Source organism: Oryzias melastigma, linkage group LG15 (genome assembly GCF_002922805.2).
Source record: "Oryzias melastigma strain HK-1 linkage group LG15, ASM292280v2, whole genome shotgun sequence".
Taxonomy (NCBI): domain Eukaryota; kingdom Metazoa; phylum Chordata; class Actinopteri; order Beloniformes; family Adrianichthyidae; genus Oryzias; species Oryzias melastigma.
Genome location: NC_050526.1, coordinates 742,956 through 769,014, shown reverse-complemented (window position 1 = coordinate 769,014; position 26,059 = coordinate 742,956). Strand labels below are relative to the sequence as shown.

Genomic DNA, 26,059 nt, shown 5'->3' with positions numbered 1-26,059 from the left:
ATACAAATAGCTATATGTTACAGTCACATCTGTATTTGCACAATTGACAATGGGTATGCTATGTCTTATATACAGCAGGAAGAAGCATTGCTTATTGAAGCCTGGCCCTTAATTCATTATAATAGACGTTTACATTACATTATTGCTTCAAACTGCTTTTACAATAAAATACTAAAGTCTCAGAAAACACAAAATTTATTTAAAAACATAGAGAACTGTCTGGAACTTGAAATTTATATATAATTATGTTGTGTTAACGTACAAAGCGTTTTGTTCAAGAAGCTGTTCCATCCAGTATCGCAGCTTGAAGCTTCTGTTTAGTCCAATTTAAGAAATTCAGCATCTGTTTTTTTTCCCTTTTTTTTCTTTTACAAGTTTTCAGCTGCTACAATACATCATCAAAGCAAAAATAACAAAAATAGAGTATAAGCGTCTATTTTTTCTAAAATGTTCTTTAATGTTTTTTTAAACCTTTTTTTCTTGTATTTTCTTTGCTCTTAATTTACTTTCATGAAGTTGTGTATGTATAATGGGGAAAAAAAGTCTGTAAGGTTTGTCAAAACAGTATAAAATTTGATTTTTTGTGATTTATTTATTTATTTATTTTTTTGAAAACTGTAAAACACTAAATATATTAGGAAGACGAGTGAAACTACACACATATTTTAAGTGTTATAAAGAAATTAGATCTGTTTGGGTAAACCTGACAGCATTTGTAAAAAGAAATCTATTAAAAATATATAAATATTAGGATTCAGGTCTTAATCCATCTGTGACCTCCTTGTGGTCACCTGATGTGACCTCTGGTGCAGTTTCCTGATCTGGCCAGCAGAGGGCGGTGTGCTTCAGCCCAACACACTCCTGCTGGACTCCTGCAGGGCCCTTACACCGTATTGCTCCATTCTTTTAACCCTCTCTCTTCCAGAGGGGGGAACAGCTGAGGCTCTGCCCCCTCCCCGAGGGATTAGAGTTATTGACCGACTGACTGCTGTCCACTGGTGTCAATGATCGATGAGCGTTCTTGAAAAACAACAGCGACATGAAAGCAGTGAGAAACAGCCTGGAGTCGGTTCACACAGGTCAGCTTAGTCAATGCAGCATTAGGCTTATTGTGTGTTAGTGCACGAGAAATAGAACCTATTCTAGTAGATATTGATTAAGCACATTTTTGAAGTAGTGATGGGAGAAAAGGAAGACTTGGTCATTCTACCTAAATATCTGGCTTTTTGGGGTATGGAGTAGAGAGTTGTTTATTCTTTTTTGAGGATTATTTTACCATTCATCATTAAATATAAAGTCAATAGATGGAATTTTTAATTACATTTTAGCCAATGTCAACCAAAGGCATGCAAATATTGAGCAACAGAAATTGATGAACCAACTAAAAAATGAATCTACTTTCAAACAATCGAGGAAAAACAATTTGTTGCAGTTTTGCAAAGAACACCCTAAATATGTTTCTTTAAGGTTCCACTAGAGAATTTGATGCAACAGATTTATTTTATCCCCTTCAACAGGTCGAGTGTAACAGTAAGGAAATGTATTTGTATTTGCAAAATGAGACACAATTCTGTTTTTTTTTTTTGCTAACAAAATCAATTTTTTAAAAATGATTTCTAGCATAAATTTAAACTAGAAAAGTCAAGTGTGACTGAAGTAGTCACTGAAGACGCTGAAGCTTTTTGCTGAAAATGGTAACAGTTTATTTTAATTGCTGAAAGAATTTGCTAAAAATGCAAAAGTTATATTTCTAAAATGTTACATTTGCTAAAAGACTGGAAATTTCATTAAAGAACTATGAAAAAAAACTGAAGTTGACCTAAATTTCTGAAAAAAATGTACTAAAATTTGCTTAGAATACCCATAACATGCCAAATTTGCAAAAATATTTAGTGTGTTGCTTAAATTTGATGAACTAGAAATTAGCCCCAAAAATCTCAGTAGCCTAAATGTCAAATTAGCCAAAAAAGCTAGCTCATTGCTGAAATATTAGTTAAACTCTAAAATAGCCTAAAAATCCTCAGTAAACTAAATGAGTCAAATATGTTAGCATGTTGCTAAATTAGAAGCTAAATCAGCCAATAAAAACCTCAGTAGATAACACATTTCTCAGTAAACTAAAGTAGTCAAAAACGTAAGCATGTTACTAAAATAGAAGCTAAACTCTAAATTAGCCTATAAAACCTCTATGGATAACAAATTAGCCAAAAACGCTAGCATGTTGCTAATATATTGGCTAAACTCCAAATTAGCATAAAAATACTTTAGTAGATGCCAAATTTGCCAAAAAAAGGCTATCACATTGCTTAAATACTAGCAAAACTCCAAAATAGCCAAAAATTCCAGTTAACTAATTTATTCAAAAACGTTAGCCTGTTGCTAAAATAAAGCTAAACAGTAAATTGCCTAAAAAACCCTGGTAGATAACAGATTAGCCAAAAACGTTAGCCTGTTGCTAAAATTTTAGCTAAACTCCAATTTTTAAAAAAAAATTACTATTAAAGATGAAAGCATTGTCCATAAATATATTTAAAGGTTTGTTGCTAATCTACTTAAAAATTTGAAATTTGAAGACTCTATGGGGCATATTTTTCTCAATATTTCAAAAACTTTGAAGTTTATGAATACCAAAAGTACAAGCAGTAATGTCCTGAACGAGCTGAAAGTTTTGATACAAAGATTACTGAAATTGTTGAAAGTATGATCGAGTTTTACGTGCAAAAAACGTACAGAAAGAGCAGGAGAATCATTATAGTATGAATGTAAAAACTCATTAATGCTCAAGCAGAGTTTCAATAATTATATAAAAAAGATGCACTTTGTATTTTTAAAAGGCAAATACTTTTTAAGAGTAAAACATATTTGGACTCATATGAGATGCTGAAGGGAATATTTCAAAAAAGGAAAAAGGGAGGTCCTTAAGTTCTTAAAAAAATGCATCAAAACAGATATGTGGAGACACAAATGATACAAAAGTAACTTTAATTACACTGTAAATTGAAAATGTTGGACTGATTTATTGTCTTGCATTTCCTGAAGCAGAGCTGTGAGTTAAACCGTCTCAGCTTTAACGGTCCTGTTCAGTTTGAATCACTAACACATGATTTCTTCCTCCAACGTCGTTTTTGACCTTTTCCCCCTCAGAAGTGCACGGATACACTCACTTCCTCCGTCAGTGAAGTGTCTCACAAGGTGAAAACTTTGAGTAACTGTACTTCCTGAGATTTTGGCATCCAGTGTATCTCTGGGGAAGAAGCACCCCCGCTTCCCCCGACTCTCCCCTTACGTTCATACATCTGGATAATCAGATACACAATAGCCTCTCAGTGCACCGCTTCATGGGAAACAGGGTTCTGACTCCTGCAGAGGTGAGTCAGATCCTCTGGTGACTCATCTGTCTTCAGTCTGGGATGGACTCGACAGGATAAGTCTTGTCACCGGCTTAACTCAAACAAAGGTGATGTTTGAACCTGAACCCATGAGAACTTTGCTCTTAACAGGAAACAATTAGTGTTAATTAATAACATCCATTCTTATTAGTTTAAAATTCTGCATATTTTAGATTTTATCTAAGTGTTTGGCTCAGGACGGGAATATTTAGTGTAGGGATCTTTTAGAAGACGTACAAAAAAGAGTGAAAATTTGAGATTCTGTGACTGGATGTGTGGGTGAAGTTCTATTCCCACTTGTAAAATCTAAACTGTTCTTCTGAGCAGCGTTTCCGCTGTTAACCAGCACCAAACAAATTGTTCCAGCGACGTCAGGAACACAGCAGCGAGCATTGGGGGCAAAACGAGGGTGGAGAGGATCGTGTTGTTTTGCAAAGATGGAAAGGAAAAGCAAAGAATAAAATGATGGAAACATTTGCTGTAAAATAGAAGATTTGTTAAATAAGCTAAGCTAATGTTAACAGGGAATTATTTACCTTCCTGGAATGGAGGTTAATTCAGTTTGGTCATCTGTATTATTTAGTCCTATGAATATCCAAAGAAATATTATTTTTTCCCTTTACTTAACTTAAGCATATATCCTACTATTACCATTCAAAACAATGAGTCACAAAACTTAATTTAAATGATGAGACCTGACTGGGTTAGGCATCCATCCAAACAAACAAACAAAAAAATGGAAACAGAAAAAAAATTAAGTTTTTATTTTTCTTCAGGCTTTCACTTCATCTTAAAAGAATCTCTTACTCTGATATGAGTTATTTTCATGACTATTTTTCCTAGTAATATACCTTGATCTCTGAGTGTTACGCCCCATGTGGTCTAGGGGTGCAGGGGCCTAACATAAAGGTAAATTAAATAAGAAATGTAATAAAAGCACAACAAGTGTCTCCATAAAAATATAACGAATTTATTTACATGACAAAAATCACCAAAATAATTAACTAAAAGTGAAGCAAAAGGCTTCAGGGTGAACCAAGGCCAAAACAACAAACAAAACCCCAACTAACTCAACCCAGGGAGCTTACCTGTAAAAGAAACAGTAAAATAATGACACACACTAACCTCCCTGGACTAACATAAACAGGAGAAAACATTTACTAAAGAAAATGGCGGTTCACCCCTACAGCTTCACTTAACTAAAACCAAAACTAAACACAGAACACAGAGTGGGACCTAAACTAATCACCAAAGAAACTAAGTGCGCACTAAAACAGGTGGAGAAGTTCACTGAGCTGCAGTGGAGACTGTTGCAGCCCAGCTCCCTTCTCCTGGTCTGGAGGTCCATGTGGTGCTTTTGAAGGCTCCCCTCCTTCGGCCTCGACCAATGGGGAGCCACGCCTCCAGCACCACACCTGAAAGAAATAAGGAAAAAGAGACACAAAGATCCAAAACACATACAGGAGTCCCACTCTGAATAAAATCCACAGAACCGAAAAGAACCAACAGAACCCAAATACGGCCACAGCCGTAACACTGAGGCTCCGCCTTTTTGCTGCTTGTGGGTGCCGCCCATTTCATGACATCATCCTAGAACCGGCCTCGGCAGCGTGTCTGCGTTTTGCTCACGAAAACAGAAAACATCTTAACTTTTGCAAAGACATATGTGAACACTGTATCTCTATTTTTAGGAGCAACAGTGGTTGTAGCGGTGGACGGGCTAACAGCTAAGCTATCTGAGTGGCAAAGTTAGCAGCTGATCACTGCTAGCTAAACGGCAAAGTTCGCATCAGAGAACCGCTAGCGGCTGAGCACTGCAAAACGGAAAAGTTAGTGTCTGAGAATCACTATCGGAGCAGCAAAGCTAGCAATGAAGTTAACAGCTGATCACTGCAAGCTAAGCAGTGAAGTTAGCGTCAAAGAACCACCAGCTGATCGTGAATCTAGCTGTGAAGTTAGCGGCTGATCACCGCTAGCTGAGCGGAGAAGTTAACGTCAGATAACCGCTAGCTGAGTGGTGAAGCTTGCTGTGAAGTTACTGGCGGATCACCACTAGCTTAGCGGTGAAGTTAGCATCCGAGAACAGCTAGCTCAGCAGTAAAGGTAGCGGTAAAGTTACCAGATGATAACCGCTAGTTGAGCGGCAAAGCTTGCTGTGAAGTTACTGGCTGATCACCACTAGCTTAGCGGTGAAGTTAGCATCCGAGAACAGCTAGCTCAGCAGTTAAGGTAGCGGTAAAGTTACCAGATGATCACCGCTAGCTGAGCGGTGAAGCTAGAGGTGAAGCTAGTGGCTGATTATCGCTAACTGAGTGGTGAAGTTAGCATCAGAGAACCACTAGCTGAGAGGTCAAGTTAGCGGCTGATCACTGCTAACTGAGCAGTGAAGTTAGCATCAGAGAACCGCTAGCTAGACAATGAAGCTAGCGGTTAAGTTGGCGGCTGATAACCGCTAGCTAAGCAGTGAAGTTAGTGTTAAAGAACCTCTAGCTGAGCTGCGAAGCTAGCTGTTCTCTGACGCTAACTTCGCTGCTCAGCTAGCGGTTATCAGCCACTAACTTCCCCGCTAGCTGAGCTGTGAAGTTAGCGGCTGATCACCACTAGCTGAGCGGCGAAGTTAGCGTCAGAAAACAGCTAGCTGAGTGGCGAAGCTAGCAGAGAAGTTAGTGGCTGATCACTGCTAACTTCACAGAGAAAGTGGATGCTTGCTTTAGCCTGGGGGCGGTGCTGGCAGTGCAGGCTTTTGCTGAAAAGGGGCTGTTCTCAATTTGTGACATCATCTTGTGAGAATCTGCTCGTTTTCGTGTGTTGGGAGGGGCTGGTCCTCAGAGCGCAGGTTTCAAGAAGAATATTCAGAAACACATAAATGGATCAAAATAGACCTTTGTGGTTGTTAATAGTGAGAAATGAACAGTATAATACACTTAAAAGCTTAAAAAGTCAATATACGCCCTTTAATACTAGATTGCAAATATACAATGTCATTTTTTGGGTGAGAAAAATCACTTTAGTTAGAATCACCAATCAATTAAGTTTACAGGTTTGTTGTAAAATCTTTGTTACTAAAGCTCATAGAATAACAGAGTTGTGTCATAGACATGATATTTGGACGCCATCTATGGGAATCTAAAGAATAAACAATGCTGACTGGAGGTTACTTCATCCAAGTTGAAATTATTCAAAAATTAATGATATGGGACACAATGATCATTTAGTCAAATCCTTCTATGGCTCCATCAAGATATTTGACCAAGAGCATTTTCTCTGTTCTGAAACCTCCCCCTTGTGGTCATTAGGGGAACTGCATTCAGCAATTCCAGGTTGACTTTTATAATAGGAACCGACTGCTTTGCCTTAATAGCAAAAGCAAAACAGACAGTCGCAAATTTCGACTCTTTCATGCTAATGAGTTGGTTACTTACAAAGTTCGTTCAACTGAATACATCTTTACAGCTTAAAAAGTATTAATTTATAAGCAGTCAGGAGTTCTCACTCATACTCTAAAGAAAACCTGCCGGGCCATCTGTTCTGATTTGATGTGCAGTGGGTCTTCTTGACTCATCTGCATACTCAGTCTCCCACAATCCTCCCACAAAAGACACAATGCTGAGCCAGCACTTGTCAAAGTCTCACTTTCTTTCTGCATTGCTGCATGTCTAGGTGACAAACAGGAGCTGGGTTACAGTTCAGTCTTTGATTCTTGCAAAAGGACAGATCTGTTACTGCAGAAGACTTTGTGCTGCTTTTGAGAAACTTAAATATAAAAATCTAGACCAAATCGTTCATAAAACAAACTGAAAATACACTTTTTCCCCCCAAATCTGATGCTTATTTATGTTGGGATTGTATTCAAACCGTTCTGGGTTGACACATTATCTGAATAAAGAAACCTGTTAAAGAAGTCGAAAAGGTTTCAGTTTCTGTTTGGTGCTTTTTGCTCTCCAAATTTGTCTCTTATGAAGTCTTAAAAAAGAACACCAATCTGTAAATTTACAAGATTAAATATAGTAAATATGTTAGAAAAAAGTTTTAAATGTACTAGATTTAACTTAGTAAATATGCGAGAAAAAAGTCATAATTTACAAGATTTAACATGGGAAATGTCCAAGAAAAAACTCATACATTTATTAAATTTAACGTTGTAAATATGCTTGAAAAAAGTTGTTAATTTACAAGATTTAACGTAGTCAATATGCAAGAAAAAAGTCATAGATTTAACATAGTAAATATGCAATAAATTTTTTGCATAATTACTACGTTAAATGTCGTAAATTTAGACATTTTTTATGTCAATGTACACATTTTTTCTGGCAAATTTATGAGAAAAATTTGGAAAATGTACAAGATTTAACGTAGTAAATATGCAAAAAAAAGTTAGGAATTTACAAGAAAAATGTCATACATTTACCAGAAAAAAATCATAATAGTAAATATGTGAGGAAAAAGTTGGGAATTTACTAGATTAAATGTAGTAAATATGCATGAAAAAATTCATAAATTTACAGGATTTAACATAATAAATATGCAAGAAAAAAATCCTAATTTTGTTAAATTTAACACTGCAAATATACTTGAAAAAAATTGTTAATTTACAAGATTTTACATAGTAAATATGTGAGAAAAAACTTTTTTTGACATATGTACTACCTTAAATCTCGTAAATTTACACATTTTTTCTGGTAAATTTTTGAGAAAAATGTGGAAAATGTACAAGATTTAACAAAGTCATAAATTTGCAAGAAGAAAGTAATACATTTATGACTTTGATCTTTTTTTGGTGGCCCTAATACTCTAGTATTATTACAACACAGTTATGAGCCCCTATTTTGACAACTCTAAAAAAGCTTAATTGTTAGCAGAAGAAAAATGATGTTAATTGTCTAAACTTGGTGCTATGCTCCACATTTATCACTCAATCCTGCCCTGTATCTGCTCTACATTGAACTTAAGCAGAATAAGTCTTTGATTTTCTGTCTTTACAAACACAAGTCTGGGTCCTGAAAAGAGTTACAGGAAGCTGAGTGTAGTCATGATGTTGGGTCAGAAGTCATGTGATGAACAGACTGTAACGGAGACCATGGATTGTGATTTGAGCGTATTGGGGGTCTATTAATGGGATTGTACTTTGTCAGAAGGATAAAACAAATGTGTTTTTATGCTTTGTGTCAGACTTGCTGCCTCAGCAGTGGTGGGCACGGCGAGGAGCTAAATGTCACTGAAAGTGCTGGTCAGGCTGCAGACGGTTTCAGCTGCTCTGATCCCATCCCCCTCGAAGGAAAAAAAAAGAGGCAACACATGACGTGAAATGAAACTCTTTCTGTGCAAGCTCAGTAAGTTATCAGAAATCACAGCCAAAAATATCTTAAACCTGAAACTTTGTGAGGCTCAGAGGAGCATTTGATGTCAGTGTGTTGTTCTTCAGAGAGCGCCATTTGTTCCTCAGCTGGGGAAACTGGCACAATTAGAGGGTTTTCTGCGTCATTTCAGAGGTTTAGCCCTCTGCTCAATCATAGGACGAAGTATTAGGGCCACTTTATGCAGAAAATTGTATTTTTAAAATTACGACTTTAAACCTCTAAAATAAAGTCGTATATTTATGACTTTAAAAGTCATAAGCTAAATGTATGACTTTTAATCTCGTAAATTTATGTGAAAAACAGTCGTAAATTTACAAGATTAAAACTCGTAAATATCCGAGTTTAAACTCGTAGATTTACAAGAAAAAACTCGTAAATTTACAAGATCAAAAGTCGTAAATTTACAAGATTAAAACTCGTAAATATCCGAGTTTAAACTCGTAGATTTACAAGAAAAAGCTCGTAAATTTACAAGATCAAAAGTTGTAAATTTACTAAATTAAAACTTGTAAATATCCGAGTTTAAACTCGTAGATTTACAAGAAAAAACTCGTAAATTTACAAGATCAAAAGTCGTAAATTTACAAGATTAAAAGTCGTAAATTTACAAGATTAAAATTCGTAAACTTACAAGATTAAAACTCGTAAATATCCGAGTTTAAACTCGTAGATTTCCAAGAAAAAACTCGTAAATTTACAAGATCAAAAGTCGTAAACTTACAAGATTAAAACTCGTAAATATCCGAGTTTAAACTTGTACATTTACGAGAAAAAACTAGTAAATTTACAAGATTATTTACAAGATTTAAAGTCGTAATTTTACGAGAAAAAACTTGTAATATTTCTGGTGCTGTCCAAATATACTAATTCCAAATTCAAGTCCACTAAAAATTTCCCAGAAGTCTTAGCGAAAAACTAGCGTACATCGATGCTGACTAGATTAGCGAATATAGACCACAATGCATTGTGGTCAAACAAAAAAATGTGTTTAAATTTCATTTTTGAATAAATCATCCACATTTTCACCATCAGAACACAATGGAGTCATAAATAAACGCTGTGAAATGTTCGTATTTATTCAATTTTAACTTGTGAAATCGATGACGTCATATCTGGTGTTTAGAAAAACGAGAGAAAAATAGTGAGAATCGTGTTCGAATTACCTTTAAATATATATAGTCCTGCACTATATAGTTTTTACTAGTTAGGAATGAGGGAATTCGGACACAACCTGATAGGTGTCATGTTTGATATCATTACTCTACCACTTGTTCTTGCCAATTCAAATGGTCAAAGTGAAGAAAAATTACAGGGATGGCTGTTTTTTTTTTTTACATTTTGAACAAAAAACTCATACTTTTCATTAAACAGGAAGTAAAGAGCCCTTGGGAATTATGGGAAAGTCAAAAAATGTTTATTTCTGGCCAGCTGCAGATAGAGGCTTTTCCCATGACACACAGTCATGAGGTCAGTTGAGCCCCCTGACATGTTTCAGAGAAACTACTGCGCCCATACGTTTCCATCATTCTAACAAATGTTAATAGAGTGGTGTTAGCAAGTTGAAAAAAACAGAAAGCTTTTTCTTTCTAAAGAAGCAGTCACCTCAGTGCAAAAGAAGGGAGCGAGAGTTTGAGTTCAAAGAAGGAAACGTAATGTGTCTGTGCTTCAGAAATTGGCCAGTCATTAGTGGAGCTCTCAGAACTCTGGCGGAAGTGGTGTTTGCCGATGACTCAGGCAAGCCACGCATTTGAGTTTTTTTCTCTCCAGTCTTTATGTGCTCACCTCCCCCTGTCAACCACTGCTCTCTCTACATTCTATTCATTCCTGCTTTTTACTCTGGACATTCATTTTCTGACTTACTGTCTGACCCAACTCCATTTCTCCTTTTCCTGTGATTCGTTTGACCTTTGGGTGATTTTCTTTGAATGTTTTATCTTTTTTTTGTCTGTCTGAGTGAGGTTGACTCTCAGCAATGTGAGTGGGAAGATGGCATGCTTCCTTCATGATTAAAATATTCCCTCTCTGCTCTTTTTCCTCTCTCCTCTCTCTGTGTCTGCTTTCAGTATTCTTTGAAGACTTTCTGATGAAGAGGAGGATGAAGGGGGACCCACTGGTAAGTGGAATCAAGCTGAGCCCTCTTTTGACTTTAGAGCTAATGATCAAAGAAGAGAAAACATTCTTTCATAATTTGGTGCAAAATCCAGTCTCCTAATGTATTGGCATTTTACATTTTTATAATCTGTTGTATTTGGTTAAACTATATGAAAATTATTTCTGGGGAAATTAAGAAGGAGCTTATGGAGGAATTTAGCCTTAAAGACATTGAAATCTGAGTTACAGCAAGGTTTTTTTTTTGATAAAAGTATTTTCCAAAGAAAGTTCACCAGCAGGGATTTTTTAATAGAAATTTGTACCACGACATTCAAACTCGAGTCTCAGCCGAGTAGCAAAATGTTGAAAAATAGGAAATGCTTTGACGAATCCGACTGTGGATTTACATTTTAGCTCTCTTGTTTGTTTTTTATGGCAAACATTGACTATTTTAGGCACATTGCTAATAATGCAAACCTTCATTGTGCAATTTTGTTGTGACACACTGACCGCACCTTTGAAGGGGTAAAGAAGTGAAAGTAATGGTGTTAGGGTGGTGTGTTTTGGTGAAATTACAGACCAGCTGTTTGCATTTGAGGAACGGTGACCAAAGGGTTGTGACCACATGAATTTGGGGAAAACGTTGTTTTTTTTTTATTTTTTATTTTTTTTAACCTTGTCAGAATTCTTGCCATATAACTATTGCGTCTGCATGCTGTGTCATGGTCCTATTCATAGAAAGGCTGCGACAGTTCACTTTCCGTTTTGAATCATGAGCTAGCAATAAATCAGTTGTAAAGTGGCTTTAATGCGAACTTCCTCAAAGTTTTTTAAACCTTTTTTAAAAAAATCTTGGTCCTTTCATTAATCGAAAATGTTTTAATTGGTTCTGGTTTGACCGCATTCAACCCAAATACACTGATGTCCCAAATATGAGCTACACTGCTAACTTTAACCGGAACACGTATATGTTTAAATTTGGACCTGAATATTGCCGCATATAAACACCCCGTTCACAATATTAGTGAGCGCTAAACGCAGTATGACAGTGCACACTATTTTTTCTCACTGTTAGCGTACTCTTTCATTTGACAGTTGAATGTCACACTCACAGAAATGGGTTTTTCTCCAGTGGGTTTGTGTGAACTCTGTCTGAGTTTCTCTAAATTCCTTTGAAGGAGATGAAAGACTCAATTACAAGTATCATAGTGTCAGTTTCTTCTATGTGTGACTGCTGTATTGAATTTCAGAGGGACCCAAAAAAGGAAGGTCTGTAAAAATTTATGAGCAGAAAATTGGACATCTCACCTCTTTTATGTTCTTAACTATTTCTCGTAAATACATTAGTATTAAAGGCCAGATTACTGCCCTGCCTCTTAAGCACTGCCCACCAGGTACAGACACATCTATAGATATTTACACTAGGGATAGGCAACTCCAGGCCTCGAGGGCCGCAGTGTTTACATGATTTCCAGATATCCCAGCCCTACTCATGACTGATTACGCGGTTCAGGTGTGTCCAGCCAATTAGAACACACCAGAGCGGGGTATGTTGGAATATATGCAGGATTGTGGCCCTCGAAGGGCCTGGAGTTGCCTATCCTTGATCTAAACCATGGCTGTTTCATAGCTCTCAGCCATATATATGCATCCGATAGACGTCATTTCATGGAGGTCTATTGCATATCGCAGTTTAGATCTCTAGCAGACAGCTAAGTGTGTTGTGGTCCCATCATGCTTTGCACTTTAATAAGCATATTGGGATGTTTCTTCCCACCGGACACATTAAGTCTTATTAGTTATTCAATAGACATCTACAGTAGATGTCCATTAGATATCCAACAGACATAGATGACTATTAGTCATTGATGTCTATTAGTTATCTAATGGACATGTGGATGTCCAATAGAGATCTACTGTAGATGTCTATTAGATATCTATGACTGATAGACATCTATGTCCATTCAATGTCTAATAGACATCTACTGTAAATGTCTATAAGCTATCTAACAGACATCTAGATATCTATTAGATATCAAACTAATAAATGTCTATGTCTATTTGATAAGTAATAGACATCTACAATAGATGTCTTTAAGCTATCTTATAGACATCTATGACTAATAGACACCAATGTCTATTAGATATCTAATAGACATTTACAGTAGCTGTCTACTGAATACCTACTGTAGATGTCTATTAGACATCGAATGGACATAGATGTCTATTGGATATCGAATAGCCATCTTCTGCAGATATCTTTTAGTTTGTTATCTAATAGACATCTATGATTAATAAATGTCTGTCTATTTGATAACTAATAGACATCTACACTAGATGTCTTTAAGCTATCTAATAGACATCTATGACTAATAGACACCAATGTCTATTAGATATCTAATAGACATTTACAGTAGATCTCTATTGGACATCTAGATGATTCATTAGATAACGAATAGACATCTTCAGTAGATATCTATTGGATATCTTCTGTAGATATCTTTTAGTTAGTTATCTTATAGACATCTACTAGACATCTCAGAAAAGATGACAGCATTGGTGTAGAGTCCACTTTTTTTTGTTAATCCAAGTCTATAATTTTAGAATTGTGCCTCTGAATATCAATTGGACACTATTGTGCGGCGATCGTGGTGCTGTGGTAGGATGATCAACCCCTGATCTGAAGATTGCAGGTTAGATTCCCACCCTGCCCGTCCATGTGTCGGTCGAAGTGTCCTTGGCCAAGACACTGAACCCCACCTTCCCTGTGGTGGAAGGTTGGCGCCAGTGTTTGGCAGCGGAGATGCCATGTGTGTGAATGGGTGAATGGGACTGGGTGTAAAGTGATTTTGGGCCTTCGAGGGAGGAAGGTAGAAAACCGCTCTACAAGTATACACCACTGTAGCAGAAGATCAGAAAAGAAGATCTAAGAATAATAATCCATTGTGACCAACGGATGACCAGTTAAACATCTAAACAGAAATGTAGGTGTTGGATTGTTGCTTTGATGGAAGTTTCTGACACTTCTGACCCTTAGTTAAATGTCAATAGAAATATTTGCCACTTCTTAGAAAGTAGAACTTTGTGATTACTAGTTATCTGTGAAGGAAAAGGCTGCAAGGTGACATAGTGGTTAGCTCTTTCACCTTCTAGCAAGAAGAACCTGGTTCAAATCCCAGCTGGGATCTTTCTGGATGAAGTTTGCATGTTCTCCCTCTACGGGTTTGGATTTTCTCCTGCTTTCTCTGACAGCTCAATAATATGTTTGGCAGGTTAACTGCTGTCTGGCCCCGTGACAAACTGGTGACCTGGTTAGGGTGCACGCCGACTTAACAGTAGCTGGATTGGAACCAACAAACCTGTGGGTTCTGAAGATCAAATTGTAGTTTCAACTACTAAATATTCCAAGATTAGATGTCTACAAGTAGATTTGTCTAAATACAGATATATTTCATCCTTCACATCTAATAGAGTTGTCAGAGATTTCCTGTAGACTTCTATGTGTATTAGTATCTAATAAACATCCTGTGCCTTGTGGGTGGGTGACAGTGGGAAGTAATGACTCCTTTGACGGAAAGAAATCTTCAGAGGAATAACCATCTATCTAAAATAAACAAATGCAACAATTCCGATACTGTCCTAGCAGAGGAAATTACACCCATGCTTCTAATTAAATGTTTCAGCAGTTAGAATTCTTGATGCTTTTCAACAACAAACAGACTGTTTCCAGTTCGATATTTTGTCAGTGGTTTGCAATTCGAAATCAGGTCCTTATTATTCTTTTGAGCAGAAGTTTTGTTCTCTTTAGGGATGTCACAATTCTCAGTTTAAAGATGAACTGTAATCAAATCGTGAGGAAGGTGAATCGGTGCATACCAGTGTGTTTACACTGAAAGTGTCACGTGTGCTAAATTGAAGAAAAATTCATTAATTATTGCTTTATTACATTATGCCAGCCAATTCAAAGTTATTTTTTCATAGTTACTTGCTTAATAGCAATTTACAAAAGGATTTTTCTGTTTTGTGTTGTTGTTTTATGATATATTAATATATAAGTTTGAACTAAATCATGAAAAAATGCATTCCTAGTTCCTTCATTTAATTTGATGTAATTGTGTTTCATCAGTTTTAAATAGTACAAGACATATTTTCTCCCCTTTGTAATCCTGACTAACCTAGTGTTAGAAGGGTTAATAAAATAAGAATAGGCAAATGTTGGGCAAACAAAAGGGCGTTTATTAAGTGTTTGGTCAATCTGAAGGAGACAAAAAGATTCACGTTTTTTAAATTGACACCAAATCCAACACTTGGGTCGCATTTCATAATCGTTTGGAAGCAGTTTGGGAGTAAGGAATACTTTTTTACACACTTCTGAGATTGTTTTTCCTGGCAAATACAACTAGATTTAAAAAAAATCATCTTACAAGAGACATATGTGCTAAATCACTTTAGTCTCAAGGAACTTATAATGGCAGCAACATTTTTTCCCTTTAAGTTGCTGATATCAAATGATAATATCTTTCAAAATGTTTCTTCTCTGGATTTTTATGATAGAAATTGGCATTTTAAATGCCATTCTTAAGTACGACACCTTTGGGAGTTGGACAAAACAGAAACACACACATCTTTCTCTCTCTTAGTCACACCTTTCGGTCTACACACATGTTGTGCTGTTTGACAATCGATATCGGTTTCTGTAAATTGCGATGAGGCCCACTCACACATGCAGCCCATACAAAACACGCACAATCCTGTATGCCACCAAGGCTCTCCCCCCTCGGTTTACGGTAACTGTTTTCGTCATCTGTGGGCCTGGATCGAGTGATGCAGATAGTTTTGGTATCAAGTCCGGGGCCTTGCATCTTCACCACCAACAGAAATCGAGAGCAGTGCAGCGTGGGTAGGCGTGGGAGGGCTGCGACAGAGATGACTCAGCTCTCTGCTGCCGGTTAGAGACACACAAAACATTCTCCCGCCCCCATGTGTTTCGAAAAATACAGTTTTTGGTTGATCCACCTATTGTCCAGACTGAGTTCCATGTGTGATCACTCGAAAAAAAAAAAAAAAAAGTAAAATAAATACATTATCAGATAAAGTATTTTAAAGGCAGATATTACCCAAAAGTATATTATTACTTAGTAGATAAAAAATATATATATACATGTTTGCTATGAAGTTAACAAACATTTCAATTTCCGTTTAATTATCACTAATAAAACTGATACTGTTTTCTAAATAATCTTTATTCTGAATACATAAATGTAAAAAAAAAAAAACGTGTCAAAAGTTGACATTTCTTCACTTTAGTTAAATTTTCGTCTTGCACATCAAGGTAAAGTCCGCTAGCTTGATGCTAACATTTTATGGGGTTTCCCATAGGACGGCTAATGCTAACGCTAGGTCGACGTAAACAAACTTTACTGACTAAATTAACATCTTTATAAACTCACAGGCACGAATTTTCTTAATTCTTTTAAGGAAATATTTTTTAAAGTAACCATCTGTGGTCTAAAACACGTTTTTTCCCCTTATACTTTCTTCTTCTTCTGGAATAAGGTGTAATGTTTTAGCGCGATCGCCCCCTAGTGGCCAAACTGAAACGCCCTCCAGGAGAAGCAGAACAATTGTTGGAGCTTCTCCTTTTGAGGATCCATGTAACACTGTATGGTATTAACAATCTCATTATTTCACCAATAAATGTTAATACATTCAGATTAATATAAATATACAGAAAGATTATTATTCTATTTCTAAAAAAAATAGTCTAAATTACTTAAATTTAAGATTATATACCCAGTCCTAATCTGTGGAACCTCATTTATCACATTAATTTGCTACAAATGATGAACAGGAAGTTCTGATATTATCTTTGCACACTGTCAGCTTTCTTTGCTGTTAAATCCATTAAAAATGAAATTTGGATTCACCTAACAGTAAATAAAACGTGTGATGTTTTTAAAAAGTTGATAAAACTTTAGATTTTTTTGTTCAAACATAGTATAAGTGGGATTTATTTCCTATTTGCTTTGAGTTTATAGCTTTTTTGTTGAAAAAGAAGACAAAAGATGTGTTTTAAATCATAATTTAAATTCTCTTTTTGCTAAATCAGGCCTGAGATCATGGTTTATTGTTACCTCTTCATAATTATGTTCAATAATGACAGCACTCTAAGATAAATTGTATTAAACTGGGTTACATTATTAAATGTTTTACAAAAAAAACTCACAGAATGTTTTATTATGACTAAAATCTGATAAAAAATGAGAACTTGCAACAAAAAAATATTACAAATGTGACATTGTTTATGCTCACATAATGTATTAATTTCATTTTATTTTAAAGCCATTTAAAAATATGACAAAGCAAATAACCTGTAGAGTAAATGGATCCTCCTTTAGACAGCTGCAGCACCTTCTCTTTTTTTAATTTTGCTGAGTCGAGAACATTTCAATAATAGATCTGATGAATGTTTTTCTGCAGGAATGAGTCTCTGCAGAAGTGAGAACCTGGTCTGTGTCATCGAGAGATCACAAATGAGTCCAAAATGACTTTACACTGCCTCCCCCTTAAAACTCAGCTAGTGACGACTTTATTCAGTTCACACGAGGACAAGAAATACAAACTATATCTTGTTTTTGTTTGATTTGCTGCCTTTTTTGGGGGCAAACATTTTAATTTAATCAAACTAAATGTGGGAAATATGGTGTGAATCATAAATATACATTATTACATTTGGGTTTTTTTGCTTTAGAATGTTAATATTCATGCACCCTGTCTCCATACTTGATCTCTCTTTGGAAATATGTGAGAAAATGATAAAAATCTGCTCATTGAATCATCCGACATTGACATAAATATTACTTGTGAATGTGTAGTGATGGATAATCTCATAAATAATGATCCTGTGTTAGCAAAGTGTGATTATTCAAGAAATTACAGGGTTTTTCTTATGATTTAAGCCGGAAAAGGTGGGCCTGGTCTTTAATTATGCTGACTCAGCAACATCATGAATCCACAGAGATGTTTATTTGACCAAATTAGGACATTTTCTTTAACTTTATGAGGGTTTCAATCACTTTACTGAAAATGAGTGGCTGTTTTTTGACAGTTTTGATGCTTTTTTGTCATTTTTAAAAACTTACAGCTGAAAGACCAAAAGTATAAAGTATGTAATCAACCAACAGAGAGGAAAACAACAGATCCTTATGGTATTATTTAATGATAGATGTCATGACTACTTTTAGAATTAAAGTGTCTTCCACTTTCCTTGTCAAGTTTAGGACTAAATCTTTGCAATTGTTCTGATTTAAAAATAAATGTTGATTAATGTAATGGACCAAAGTAAAGACATTCGGAGGATTGATTTTTCATTTTATTTAAGAGACAAGTAATGGAGTTACATTGAGAAAATGAAAAAAATTATATTTATTTTTCGAATTTGATATTTCTAATTGAATTTTGGCACAAATTTACTAGAGAACTTTATGAAAATGAAATATCAAATCCCTTTTTCTTTATCCTTTTAATTAAGTTACAGAATAAATGGTGTTGAAGAAGAAGAAAAAGACATTCGGAGGATTGCTTTTTATTTTTAATTTAAGAGACAACCAATACAGTTATATTGTGAAAATGAAAAAAACATTTCCAGTATTTACTTTTATTTTTAATTATGAGTCGCAAATGCTTCCATACAAAAAGAGGATTTTGCTTTAACTCTTTAACGCCTGGAGTGTCGCTTTAACCGTTTACATAATTCCAGTAGATTCTGAAGGAGAAATGCATCTCTCCTTCAGAATTTTACATCTATATCTGTCTGTTTTGTCCCTATTTTCCCTCCATCTCTGCACTAAAACTCACATTTCACCAAACAATTCTGGAATACTTTATTATAGTAAAATAAAACACCAGGTATTTTTTTTCTTTGACCTCTGGCACCTCTGGTGCGACCTGAGATTTTTAGTGGTCACACGGTTCAGAAATGAGGTCGCCACCCAACTGGTTGCACCCCTGAGCCCTGAAAAGGCGTTTGTAACCCTCTGGATGGGAGCGCGTCTTCTCATGAGTCAGGTTCCAGATCAGTAAATGTCAAAACCTCGAATCCCGTCAAGGTGAAAACAGTAGTAGGTCAGATGGTAGTTGTGTCAGTGTTTGCTCATGAATTTGGCTGGGAGATACAGTAAATGACTAAAAACAGCACAAACATCATCACTATGCTGATTCTAAACACGATTTAAGACTTTCAGAAGCCCAAATTCTGCCGTTTGCTGCGTAACTTGTTGACTAAAGTTGAATGGTTTCTGAAACTGTTTTTTTGGCGGGTAATTTTTGCCGAGTGAAATGTAGAGGTGACATGGTTCCAATTATGACTTCACATGGACTCGCTCTGATAGGCAGCTGTTTGGTGATGCCGTCTCTGCTCTTTGAACGCATCATCAGCCTCTAGTGGCATTTACGCTTCATTTCTTTGTTTTCACATCCTTTGCTGCGTCGTTGTGTTTGTGTGCTCTGCTTCAGATGTAAATCTGAAGCTTTTCACAAGGATTTATGGATTATAGGCAAAGAATAAATGAATATAAATGTTAATTTACAAGAAAAATACCAACATTTTAAACATTTACTGAAGAAAATATTGTGATTTTGTGATAAGCCTGACTTATTGTATGAATAATAAGTTAATAAACTAAACCAATATCTGGAAATTACAGATATTGCTGGACATTTTTTTGTAGCAGCGGTTTAGATTTTTTTCGGCTCCGCTCCATAAGCCACGCCCCCTCAGAGGAGATTTTGGAAACAGAGGCTTCAGATCAACATGAAAAATGGCTTTTTAAGACATTTAGATTGTGGAATTTTGGTTAAAAACTTCATAATCATAATTAAAACACTAATGGTAACGTTTTTTAAATAAAAAAAATTACTTTAAAGAAAAACATATATTTGTTACTTAAAAGAAGTTATTCCACAGTTTCTTTGCTCTAAATCGTATTGACCTCGACAAACTTAGGAAGAAGAAGAGCTGGAGAGGAGTGAGAATTTACGGTAAAATATGCAGTGAATTGATCAGGAATAATCCCTTCACTTCAAAAGTAATGGAGTTTTTTTTTTCAGTTTTTCTTAAGCAAATAAAAAAAGCAAAAAACAAACAACAGGTCAATCAAATTCTACCCAAAAGTGTGCAGAAATGTTAATTTAAATCTGATTAAACACTTCTCTGATTAACTTTTTAAAAAATATATTGTATAAGTTTATACTCCTACGAAGTGCAAGCATCTCATAAAAAGATAAAGCTACTTATTCAATCTGTAGCTGTATTTTAGAACAGAAGGGTTTAAAACTTAGAGCACGGATCTTCAGGTTTCTGAGATCGTAATGTTTCTCTAATGCCGCCTGACTGTGTGTTACTAGCAGAAGTCTCTATTTTCACTTTCCTGTAAATGTTTTTGTGAATATTGTTCGTGTTTCTTGCCGTGCATCAACAAAAATAACAACTTCACAGCCTCCAGAATCTCCCTCTGCCTCCTCACTCCAACCACACGGTTTCAGCTTCTCAAGAAGCACGAAACGAGTTTTGGTTCCACCTTTGGTTCTCTTTGAGGTGCAGAAACAAACTGATGGATATCGTGGGGTGAGAGATTTTTAGTGTTGATTTTGGAAATATTTGTGTCCAAATTTAAAAGGCACGATTTAGAAAATAAAATACATCTTTCTTTAAAAATCTACCCCGAAATAATTGACGTTTGACCCGACAACAAACTGTTCTGGATGTAGATGGTCATGTGACCTTGAAAGGGGATTCAGGGGATTGTTATATTTTCAACAAAAATAAATATATGTGAGCAAAACAATCTAAAGAAAAAGTTTTATAAACACCAAAACAGTTATTAGGTGGAGATAAATCACAAAATACTATGATTTTAGACCAGAAGTTGGCATGATTTATTAATGTTAAATGTTCGAATTTTTACACTTTTTTATTTTTTGCAGTTTAAACTGATTACATCAGAATTAAGCCTTTAACCCTGACATGATATTGTTTTTAATAGCTGCTAAATCAAACAAATTAAAACTTAAATATTGCTTGTGAGTTTTTTTGTTTGTTTTCTGTTGAGGTTCTGCTCTGATGATGACTTATGAGGGCGATGGAGGCCTTCTTCTAGGATTTCCTTCCTTTGATCACTGAAGTTGCTGACTTTCCTGGAATCTTTATCTTGTTTCGGCCTCGTCATGTGTCACCAGCAGTGTTTACTGTAGCTTGTCTGCGTGCAAGACGCACGGCAGGTTGACTGACTGAAAGATGAGGTCATTGTTACTCCTGTAAATGTCACTGTGCAGAAGCTTTTGTGTGTTCATGTGATTATAACAAAAAAGAAAGATTTTTAAATTTAAGTGCAGTTCCATCTTGTGTCCACCAGAGGGCGACTCACTCCAACAGATACCAGTTTGTTCCTTTGTCTCCTTTTCTTCTCCGCCTAAAAACAACTTTCACAAAACGTTAAATCGTTTATGTTGTACATTTTTCTGATATAAAACACTCTCACCAAAGAAATAATATTTGCAGATTATGTATTTAGACCTTTCATTATTATTACACACGTACATTTAAAAAAAATAATAAAAATATTGTTTTTTTATTAATTTAAATGCATGTGTTGATCGTTATTCTACCTAAGTTTTGACACTATAAAAGATGCAGACTTTAAAGCCATATATGATGCAAGTTTGTTACATTTTTGTTGTGATAAAGTAAAAAATACTTGTTTTTATGAAAATCCTCCTGCAGCCAATAAATAAATTAAAACACAACACATTGTTTTACATGTTTGGTTAGAAATATATATCTTTAAAGTTTGTATTTTTGTTGCAAAAAAGCTCATTTAGATGTTTTATGAGAATGATTGCAGCAGCACGCGCCAGATCTTGTTTTAATGACAGCTTTTTGCTCGGATGACGCGCAGACTTTAAAACCAGTATTTTAAAAGAGATCATAGATCAAATGTCTTTGTTCTAAAATGTTTCTCCGCGGTACACTGCCTGTTTTTAATGGAAACTTTAGTTGTTATCTGTGTTTTATCTCTGCGCGCGCATGGCGCATTAGGCCTTTACGGGCAAATGTTTGCGCCACTCCTATATGCTCCAGGCCGGAATCTATACATTAAATGAGTCTGGATCGTTTCTGTAGGTTTGATTTATATATTTTTGGCATTTTTAAAGTCAAAATTAGTTATTTTCTTTTAGTTATAAGGGTTAAATCGTATTTTGTTTTATGTGGTTGTTTTTGTCTCTTGAAAATGGGAAAAAATGCGAATAAATTGGCACTTTTTTTGGTCTTTGTGTAATTATAAAGCTGTAAGTTCAGGTGATTCAATGGCTGGACATTTTCCCTGCATGTTAGTCGCAGATTTGCACTTCTGCGGCGATTCCAAGTCCTGCAAAACGCGCAGCGGCCGTGGAGACTTCCGCGCGCAACGCGGCGCAGCTTCTAAGGAAAACAACAAATGTCCACAGACGTCGAAATACAAACCAAAAGTCTGCTTTTTTCTATAATTTTTTACCATATTTGATCTTTTCTATTTTGATCTTTAATGGCGCAACTGCGTAATTGCGCAGTTAAAAGAATACCGGCGTTTAAAAATATATTTTTTTGACACCCGGTAATTAAAATGACAGCTAATTGCTCATAATTCATCTTTTATTTAAAAAATAAAAATAAACACACATTAAATATGTCGCTCAAATGAAAATATTCTCGATTGGAAATCAAGTTGAATCCGTCTCTAAGCCTTTATTTTGTCGAACAGAACGGGCCCTCGCGCGCTTTTACGCACACATCCACGTCGTTAAGGACAGCATCTGCTGACAGCATGTAAACAACAGAAAAACAACAAGAAGCAGGCGATCAAAATGTCACAGACAGATAAGCTTCCTGTGTGATGAAAAGGCAAACATTTGACATTTTGGGTTTTGTTTTTCCTTTTCTCACTTTCACACACTCATTTAATGAGTCTTATAAGGAGTTTTAATTATCAATATTGTTTGAGTTATCTATGTTTGGTTGCAGGGCATTATATATTTTGGGGAATTTGCTTTTATATATCTATTTAAAATATTCAAGTGAAGTTAAAAGTTTTTTTCTTTCAGAGAAAAACAAATTTTAAAGCTTGACTAAAGCTGATAAAATAAAAGCCTCAGAAAAATAAAAGGTTAACAAACCAAAAGAGATCTGAAGCAGCACAACTCAACCTTTGAATTTCATTTTCTTTGAAATTGGATGATATAAAGTTTCACATCTTTATTCTGGTGTGTTTGTTTCTGAGTCACCGTGTGGTTGCAAGGAAGACGATATTTGTCTCTCACTTTAAGTCACTGGATATTAGAAATGCCAAAGGGTGAGTGGCAGAACCTCCAGACAGATGACTTATTTGATGCCCGAGTGGGAGTTTGAACTGCTCTGACTCCCAGCCGACCGCGCTGACAGCTGCTTTAAAACAAGTAAATAAAGTGACGAGTGGAAAATAAACAAAATATTTGAGAAGAGCACAATTTCAAACCTTATAGGAATGAATTTAGTCAGATTTGGCTGCATTATTTAGCATCTTAAAAGAAAATAAAGTATTTTTTTGAATAGTTGTTATTTGATAAAATATTTTTATTTCTCATAATTTAGTTATAAAAATAGTTTTTGTGGTTTTAGTCACTTCGTATTATTAAAATGGTTTCATATATGTTGTTATATATTTAAATATGATATAAATGTGAATAGTTGGAGAAAAACTCTTAAATATTAGAAAAAATATAAGAAAAATAAAATTAAAATTCTATAAAAACGTAGTTTTCTTTGCTTTTTCAATTTTTTTTAATGTATTTCATTTAATAACATCAAAACAATACAAAATAAAATTATAAATTGATAAATAAAAAAGCAGAAAGAAGTAAATGTATATTATGTGCCATGATTGCTATATATTTTAATATATATAAAAAAAACAGAAATCAAAAGTGTTTTTTTCAACCTCATTCTTCTTTTTTTGTGATATTGGGCTATATAAATAAAACTGAATTGAATTGCAACCTTTTACTCAGAAATTTCTCACAGTAGGAGCCACTAAGTCCTCATTAACTCCTTAAAAAATAAGACGCTGATTTGTATTTATGCTATTGTTACTAATATGATAAACATAAATGAACTGTTGTTCATTTTACATGAATAAAACGCAAACATTTAAAGAAAATAGAACACATTGACAGAAGTTCCTTTCAAAATAAAAGACTATAGGATCATCTCAATGCAGCAAAAGTAGTAGTAAAGTTAGCAGTAATTAAATAAAAATACTTGATTTCACTGTTGTTGGTTCATCTAAAAAGGCTAAATGAAATTCAAAGTAATTAAGTGACATATTTTTCAAAAATAGAAAATTCTCTAAATAATCAGATACTGCTTATTGTTGTAATTGATTTTTTTACAGGACAAGACGCACAAAAATATGTCAAAATGTTGTAGCTTCACTTGTGATATTCACTGACCCTCAACTGTACATGAGTTCAATTATGAGTTTGTTTACTTTTACTACTTTCTCACTTCTTACTTTATGGTTACTTTTTAACATTTATAAACTTAAAATAATAATAATAATAATAAAAGAGCCACATGTGGCAGACCTCTTCACTAAAACAATGTGTAACCTTTACCGGGAAATCCAACTGAAACTGTGCGATCACTCGTGTCACCTGACAGCAGAGGAAAAGTTCCTCATGAGCTGTCGCAGGCACCGAGCAGAGCTGTCGTGCTGCTGTGGTTTGAGCTGTCTTTGTTCTTGGACGTTATAGGACTCGTCTCAGCTCTGTTGCTCAGCATTTTTAATAATATTTGTCTTTGAATCGATCATCTTCAGTTTTTTCCACAGCCTTTCCTACAGTCGCTTTACATAAATATTTACATATTATGTGACAGCAGAAAAAAATCCCTCCAAATTAAATATTTACGAGGGGGGAATAGAAGGTAAAAGAGGAAAATAGAAGTTGTAAAAGTATAAATTGTTATCAATTCGCAGTATTTTGTGGAAAAGCTATAAAACAGTGTACGGTTTCTTCTTCTTCTGAAGTTATTGTTCCTGAGTGATTACACAAGGACAGGAGGAAGCTGCAGTCGTTTGCATGATTTCATCATTCTGCACGTGTTGATATCTGTAGAAGCTCATTACTTAGATTTGTTTTTATGGTACCATATTTTTGTTTTTTTAATGTTGACATATCTCTAAAAAAACTTGTTTTTTCCTCCAGGACTGCTCACTCTTGATTTGAATTTAAGAGTTTCTGCAGTTTGCTTTGTTGAACACTTTGACATTGAAGAGTCTTAGTTGTGTGTGTGGACTCTGGTGGGGTGCAGGTTATATAACGCCTCCATGTGAGCTGATGTTGAATCAATATCAGCATTAAAAGGAAACATGGATGATGTTTGCATCAACCGAGGCTGTTGGGAAGCAGGAGCAACTCAGATCTGTATGAGTATGTATAATTTTATTTACGCTAGTGAGACACAGAGCTATCATAATCAGACGGGGGGTGGATTAGCTTCAAAAGCCACGCCCCCTCAGAGGAGATTTTGGAGATAAAGGCTTCAGATCAACATGAAAAATGACTTTTTAAGACAGTTAAGTTGGGGGATTTTTGGTTAAAACTTCAAAATCATAATTAAAACACTTCCCGGAACATGTTTCTTAATAAAAAAAAGGTTATGGACAAGCCCAATGATGTATTCGTGTTGACACAGATACTCACACTTTCCATCCCAAATTAGAATTTGTCTTAAAAAAATGTTTCTTAAAAGAACGAGCAAACTAATGTACAGTTTATGCAAAAACTTTTTCCTACACAAAAGGAGAATGTGGACAAATAACTTATCAATTCAAATATTTCTCAGGTGGATGAGTAAACCTGCAGCTTTCATTTGGAAAAGTTTTTACTGTTTTACTATAAGCAGCTGCAGCTTTGTATTGGAAAAAAATTACCTGAAGGACAAAAACAGTATTTGGTTATTGTTTAAATATTTTGGGATGTGGAAATATTAGCTTTCTTTTACCAACTTTTGAAATCCTTTTTTTAAAGGTCTGTTGCATAAAATACAATTCACAGGTGTTCTTTCTTGGCTAAAAATATGAGCAGAAATGATGCGTGGGAAATGTCATTGTCATAAAGAAGCTTAAGAGCCCACGCCGGGTATTTTTA

The 26,059-nt window shown here is 35.1% G+C and overlaps 1 long non-coding RNA gene across 5 annotated transcripts in view; it reads left to right on the top strand.

Moving 5' to 3' along the window:
• LOC112161888 overlaps nt 1-26,059 on the top strand; it is a 77,316-nt gene that overhangs the window by 8,875 nt on the left and 42,382 nt on the right. Inside the window, exons 1-2 of one of the 5 annotated variants that reach the window (XR_002921966.2) lie at nt 10,272-10,657; nt 10,810-10,859. The exons of 1 other annotated variant lie outside the window; for it this stretch is intronic. This is a non-coding gene — a long non-coding RNA (uncharacterized LOC112161888). Of the gene's footprint in view, nt 1-10,271; nt 10,860-26,059 lie in introns of those variants that run through there. 3 more of the 5 variants (XR_002921967.2, XR_002921965.2, XR_002921964.2) reach the window with 3 other exon arrangements.